This window comes from Pezoporus wallicus, unplaced genomic scaffold (genome assembly GCF_028554395.1).
Source record: "Pezoporus wallicus isolate ANWC-B61680 ecotype Strahan unplaced genomic scaffold, APGP_CSIRO_Pwel_v1 contig_13885, whole genome shotgun sequence".
Lineage (NCBI taxonomy): Eukaryota > Metazoa > Chordata > Aves > Psittaciformes > Psittacidae > Pezoporus > Pezoporus wallicus.
Window position 1 is genome coordinate 54,955 of NW_026635188.1, and position 6,967 is coordinate 61,921.

Below are 6,967 nucleotides of genomic sequence, written 5' to 3' on the forward strand. Positions count from 1 at the left end.
TGGTAACGTTGACATGACTCAAGCTCTCCGCTTACAGCAACTGATTTGTTTTGTTGGAAGCCACCACCAGGATGGAGAGCGGATGTGTCCACAGCCAAAGCAGACATTGGTGCCTGCGAATACCTAATGGTGGAGAGAGATTTTTTTTTTTTTAATCAAAAGACCATTGAAATAGCTTGAATAGACCCATTATTGCCTGGGGAAGGGGCATGGAGGGGGAGGTGGTGCTTGGGGTAAAGCTCTGCAAAACACAGCAAGTGCCAGCTCTCCTGGTTTCTCCTGTGAAGGCAGATGTGGTTCAGCACAGTTTATCAGCACCTTGTACAGTCAGGCACCATCCTGCAGTGCTGCACACTATGGACAGAGCACAAAAGTTGCTATCTCAACTCATAGGCCCCAGTGATGTGTAGGGTGGTATCTGCTATAATGGTGACTGATGGAAGCAAATTAAATTTCCATGCAATAATCATAGCTTTCTTAACTATTACCTTCCTACCACAAAGTGTTTCCCTGACATACTGGGCAAACTTTGCTGTGCTGATTTTACTTCTTTCCAGTTTTCACTGTCAAATTTCAGCTGCTCTTCCCTCTGGCTCCGCAATTTTCCTTTCTCATTACCTGCGGGAGATCTATTTTGTTTTATTAATTGAGAGTGTAGTTCTTTGTTGATTTTAAGAAGCTCCCCATGAGCCTGCAGTGTGCGCTTGCAGCCCAGAAACCAACCATGTCCTGGGCTGCATCAAAAGAAGCATGACCAGCAGGTTGATGGAGTTGATTCTGCCCCTCCACTCTGCTCTGGTGAGATACCACCTAGAACACTTTGCCCAGCTGTGGGGCAACAACATGAGAAGGACGTGCACCTGCTGAAGCAAGTCCAAAGGGGCCACAAAAATGCTCCAGGGCCTGGGGCACCTTTCCCATGAAGACAGGCTGAGAAAGTTGGGGTTGTTCAACCTGGAGAAGAGAAGGCTCCAGGGAGACCTTATGTCATAGTTTAATCTCAGCTGGAAACTCGAGAACTATGCAACCGCTTGCTCAGTCCCACCTTTTTCTCCCCCCCTCTTCCACAGGGATGTGGAGGAGAATTGAAAGAATGTAAATCTCATGGGTTGAAATAAGACCAGTCCAGTAACTAAGGTATAGTAATACAAACCCACTACTACTAATAATAATGATAAGGTAAAAAACAAAGGGATACAATATAAAACTAAAAAGCAAAAGGGAAAAAGGAAAACAAAAAACCTTCAAAACAAACACAAGTGATGCACAATCACAAAGATGTTGAACAAGACCGGTCCCAACACTGATCCCTGAGGGACACCACTCGTTACTGGTCTCCAGCTGGACACTGAGCCATTGACCACAACTCTTTACGTGCGACCATCCAGCCAGTTCTTTATCCACAGAGTGGTCCATCCATCAAATTGATGTTTCTCCAATTTAGAGACAAGGATGTCATGCGTGACAGTGTTGAATGCTTTGCACAAGTCCAGGTAGATGACATCAACTGCTCTACCCCTGTCCATCAGTTCCGTAGCCCCATCTTAGAAGGCCATCAAACTGCTCAGGCAGGATTTCCCTCTTGTTGTCTTTATTAAAATGATTTATTTAAGTATGTCTGTATTTTTAGACAGTCTTATATGCTGCTGAGTGATGTGGAAATATGTAATGTAATTTCCAAGCAGAGCTTATTCATGTTGAAAATTATAAGTAGGACAATACTTGTATCAACCAGTTTCTCAATGGCATTTAATAATAAAGGCCATTACTTCCATCTGGGGAACCTTAAAAGATCTTAAGTATGCAGTGAGATTGAGTGCACCATCAGCAAGTTTGCCAATGACACCAAGCTGTGTGGTTCGGTTGATACGCTGGAGGGAAGGGAATGCCATCCAGAGGGACCTCGACATGCTTGTGAGGTGGGCTGATGCCAACCTCATGAAGTTTAACCATGCCAAGTGCAAGGTCCTACACCTGGGTTGGAGCAACCCCAGGCACAGCTACAGGTTGGGCAGAGAAGAGATTCAGAGCAGCCCTGCGGAGAAGGACCTGGGGGTGTTGGTCAATGAGAAACTCAACATGAGGCGGCAGTGTGTGCTCGCAGCCCAGAAAGCCAACCGTATCCTGGGCTGCATCAAAAGGAGCGTGACCAGCAGGTCGAAGGAGGTGATCCTGCCCCTTTACTCTGCTCCTGTGAGACCTCACCTGGAGTATTGTGTGCAGTTCTGGTGTCCTCAACATAAAAAGGACATGGAACTATTGAAACAAGTCCAGAGGAGGGCCACGAGGGTGATCAGGGGACTGAAGCACCTCCCGTATGAAGACAGGCTGAGGAAGTTGGGGCTGTTCAGCCTGGAGAAGAGAAGGCCACGTAGAGACCTCATAGCAGCCTTCCAGTATCTGAAGGGTGGCTACGGGGATGCTGGGGAGGGACTATTCAATAGGGACTGTAGTGACATGACAAAGGGTAACAGGTAAAAACTTAAACAGAGGAAGTTTAGTTTGGATATAAGGCAGATATTCTTTACTGTAAGGGTGGTGAGGCACTGGAATGGGTTGCCCAGGGAAGCTGTGAATGCTCCATCCCTGGCGGTGTTCAAGGCCAGGTTGGACAGAGCCTTGGGTGAGATGGTTTAGTGTGAGGTGTCCCTGCCCATGGCAGGGGGCTTAGAACTGGATGATCTTAAGGTCCTTTCCAACCCTGACTATTCTCTGATTCTATAATTCTATGACAATACAATTGCTCACCATTCACCCACTGATACCCAACCCAAACCGAGCAGCGATTGTCACCTCTCAGCCAATTTCTTCCTGTGTGCTGTGGTATGGAATGCCCTTTTGGCTAGTTTGGGTCAGGTGTCCTGCTTCCTCCTGGATTCCCGTGCCCTTCCTCACTGCCAGAGCATGAGACTGAAAAATCCTTGTTCAGGGTAAGTGCTACTTAGCAACAGCTAAAACATCGGTGTGTTATCAGCATTGTTGTCAGACTAAAGCCAAAACACAGCACTGCACCAGCTACTAGGAAGAAAATTAACTGTTACAGCTGAATCCAGGACACCTTATAGCAGTCTTACAATAACTAAAGGGGTGAAAAAGAAAGCTGTAGGGGGACATTTTACAAAGGCATGTAGAGACAGGGCAAGGGAGAATGGCTGAGAGAGGGTAGATTTAGACTAGGTATAAGGAAGGAATTCTTCCCTGTGAGGGTGGTGAGACACTGGAACATGTTGCCCAGAGAAGCTGTGGTGCCCCATCCCTGGCAGCATTCAAGGCCAGGTTGAATGGGGTTTGACGCAGCCTGGTCTAGTGGAAGGTTTTCCTGCCCATGACAGGGGTTGGAATGAGATGGTCCCTTCCAACCCAAACCATTCTATGATTCGTTTAGGCATGTAATGAGCTAGGCAGTAGCTCTGCCTCCTCTCAAACACCAGCTTAAAGTAACTGGCTTCTTCTCACTGGATATTTGCTAAAGGAGACTCACCCCCCGCCACTGAGCCCTAAGGTACTCCTCCTGCCCCTTGCTGCTGTGCAGCACTTAAGACAAGTGTCCATTTATTTACTCCAGCTGTGCAATATGCAATTAAGAACAAGACTAAGTGATGCATTTTCAATCCCTCTTCTTTAAATCCTGCCTCTCCTTTTCTGTCCGTGGTAATTGGTCTTATCTGCTACTTATTTTCTGGCTCATACAAGACAACAGTCAGAAAGGTTACCTGTTCTTTCACTCTCTTCACATACTCAGGAATGTTTCTAGGAAAAGCAAGCTAAGGCGTTGCATATCTGCATGCGGTAAGAAAAAGAAGGATTTTTCTTCACAGAAATATGTTCTGTGAAGTTATTGCACAGTGTGAGAATATTGTGGCACTGGGTTTTCAAGTGTGGCAGCTGAAAACATATTTTTTGTATCCTTGGGAAAAGCAAAACCAGCTCTTGCTGTGAGCCTGTACTTGCTGGATGTGTTAGAGCAGGAGGGACTGGGCAGAAGCTCCTGTTATTTTAACATGTCCAAATAGGCTTCTTACACAGGGATGTCATGGAGCATCTCAGAGAAGCAGGAGTCAGGATAAGGACATGAATAACTTTAAGTACTTAAGGTACTGTGTTGTCAAAATTTGAAGACAAGGGTGTAACTACTTTCTGTGTCTTTTGTTTCTTTGTCATCTCCCCTATGTCCCCTTTGTTAAAAACACTAAGTTAAAGATCCCTGAAAGGTCAAGGGCAAATATACCCACAGCAAATGTTAAAGCGTCAGACAGGGGTTGAATTGGTTTGGGATCTGGTGGAGGTGCTGTGCTCACTCCAGCCTCAGCAGCCTGTGCAGGGGAGGCAAACTGTCCCACAGGTTACTGCTTCTCACTGCCTCCTGCATCTTGGTCTGCAAGCCAAAACAGCAGGAGCTGCCCCAGGGAAGCTGATGTTTATTAATGCACAGTTTTTGCGCAGATCTCCTGCAGAAGGCACCTGTCCTTCATGTCAGGCAGAAGAGAGATCCTTTTCTAAACTTAGACACAAACTTCAGCAACCTTAATGCTTCAGGAATCTCACACTCCTGCACATCCATCAGCTGTGCAAGGATGTGCCAGTGGGCAGGTTGTGCTCTCCCTGGTATTCACCTAGAGGTGTTCACAAGCATTTAGGCAGTATTATTATTGAATTAAATGAACACCAAAGGGGATTCTAAGCAGACCGGGTGCATTAGAGCGATAAAACTGATTGGGTGTGCCAGGGCTGGTGTGATTGGAATGACTCTGAGGAGAGCAGTAAAAAGATGGACAGGTTGGCCCTTGTTCTGCCTCCTCTGAGCATCCCTTCCCCTGCTGGTGAAAAAGCCAAGGAAAAGAGAAGCAAAGACTGTTCTAAGCTCATGAACTGAGGGTCTTGCCTTTATGGGGTGTTAGCCACAGCAAGGGCCATGCCCAGATCTTGTGCTGACATTCAGACTGCAGACTTCCCACAGCGCTCTGCCTGAGCAGCTACTTCCAAGGGCTGGGCTGAACTGGTAGGGATACAGCAGTGGGCACCTGCTGGGAATACTGTTAAATGCCTTTCCCAGTATTTCAGGAGAGTGCTGCTGCAACAAATTGAAATCTCAGCCAGCAGCTTCCCTGGGGCTGTTCTGTGTGGCAGCAGGGATGGCTGGGTGCTGCAAAGAACCTGGCAGGCTTTGGTACACTGCAGGCACATGTTTACTGGGCAGGCCAGCAAGGCTGCAGCCACCAAGCACACTACCAGTGAGGGCAGTGGGATGGGATACTGCTTGAGTGTTCCTGCTTGTCCCTGGAGCAGAAAGGCACCTTGCATGGAGGATATCTGGTCCTCTGTGGTTGGTATCATGTAGAGTATTAGCTGGTGTTCAAGTCTCATTGTAAGCAAGCAAATCCACTGAATAACAAAGGGATTAATATTTGGAAAGGGCAAGCCTGAGTAAAAGACAATATGTGGTTTGTGTAGTCTGCTTGGGCTAATAAACCCAAGGGTAGGATCTCAGCAGGTCACAGTGACATGCTCACACGCAGCAGAGCCTATGCTTGTAAAGGGCAGCTTGCCCTGCTCGCTCCAGGGCCTGGCAGAGGGGCAGGCTGCTGCTGGAAGTATTTTCATACAAGAGGAATTATGGATTGCGCACAGCAACAGACTCTTTCTAGTTCTTGTATTCTTTCGTCTATGTCTCTTACAATGGGACTGTATGATCTTAAAGGTCTTTCCCAGCCTAAATGATTCTAGTCTTAAGTTAGTGGGAAGTATATTTTATTGTATGCATCTGAAGCTGGTGGAAACTGACTTTCATAATGGTGCTAAGCATGAGCACAGAGAGATAGAAGCTACTTTTTATATTGCCACATTAGAAAAGCTGAAACTGAAATATTTGTGATAGTGATATCACACTTAATAGGCCATGCCTCATGGTTTGGGCAGCCCAGAGAGGGTGTGCAATCTCCATCTTGGGGGAAGTTTGAAACCTGACTGGATGCACTGAGCAATGTGTTCTGGGTGACCTGATAGAGCACGGGTGTTAGACAAGATGATCCAAGAGGTGCCTTCCCACCTCACCAAGTCAGTGACATTACAAATGATGAGGTTTCAGAAGCTTTGGCATATTTTTGTATTTCTTAAGATCCTTCATATTGTCTGAGAGAAAATGAGACTCTCTATGGATCAGTCCCCCGTTCCCTCTGGTGAATGGCTGTGGTGGGCTTTTTGCCTGGTGGCAGCTCTGAGAACAGCTGCAGCACCTCTTCAAAACACAATCCCTGAGCTCCAGCAGCAAACTGAAAATTGATGAAAAACCCTAAAGTGAGACAGAAGAGTTAAACAAACAAAACCACAAAAAGTATCCCACCAAAATCCCTTTGCAGACTGGTCCTTTTTTTCCAGGCTTTAGTCACTCTGTATTTACTCTCTGGCTTTTTCAGTTTCCTACAACCTCCTGTTCTCCTGAATAAGTGATATCTCCATCCCCAAAATGCGTCCTGCCGTTCCCTTTGATGAGACACGATCAGCTTGATAAGCCCATTTCTGCTGTGGGTTTGATTCAGCTGTCTACAAAAAAACTTGGGTTCTTGGAAGAGGTCAAAACTGGAGTGCATTCCTTTCTGGCTGGGTTTATATCTTTGCATACAGACTGCACTGAAACTACTTCATTAATCTCTTTTCTCTCACACACCCACAGCTCACAGGCAGGTGCTGAGGGAAAGTGCTTGCTGCAGGAGACCTACAGAGACAGGGGAAAGAGGCAAAAAGGACTTCCCTTCTGAAGCAGCAGTAGCTGCAAAAATCAGACTATCCTGTGTAAAGGTTTATCTGATTTGAAAAGAAAAAAAATATCTTAAGAAAATAAATGCATTACAGACTAAAATTTGACATTAAGGAAGACTGACCTCTGGTTCTTTAGAGGAAAGTTTAACTATTTGTCTCTGTCTTACTTTAATACTGCTTTTAAATCACCTACTTTGAAAATAGATTCATA

General features: G+C 46.1%; 1 long non-coding RNA gene across 1 annotated transcript; it reads left to right on the forward strand.

Moving 5' to 3' along the window:
* Positions 1 to 1,016: 1,016 nt before the first annotated feature.
* Positions 1,017 to 6,737, forward strand: LOC130600274 (uncharacterized). Its single transcript, XR_008972422.1, has 3 exons — positions 1,017 to 1,137; positions 6,414 to 6,569; positions 6,671 to 6,737. It is a non-coding gene; the product is annotated as an uncharacterized LOC130600274 (long non-coding RNA).
* Positions 6,738 to 6,967: the final 230 nt, after the last annotated feature.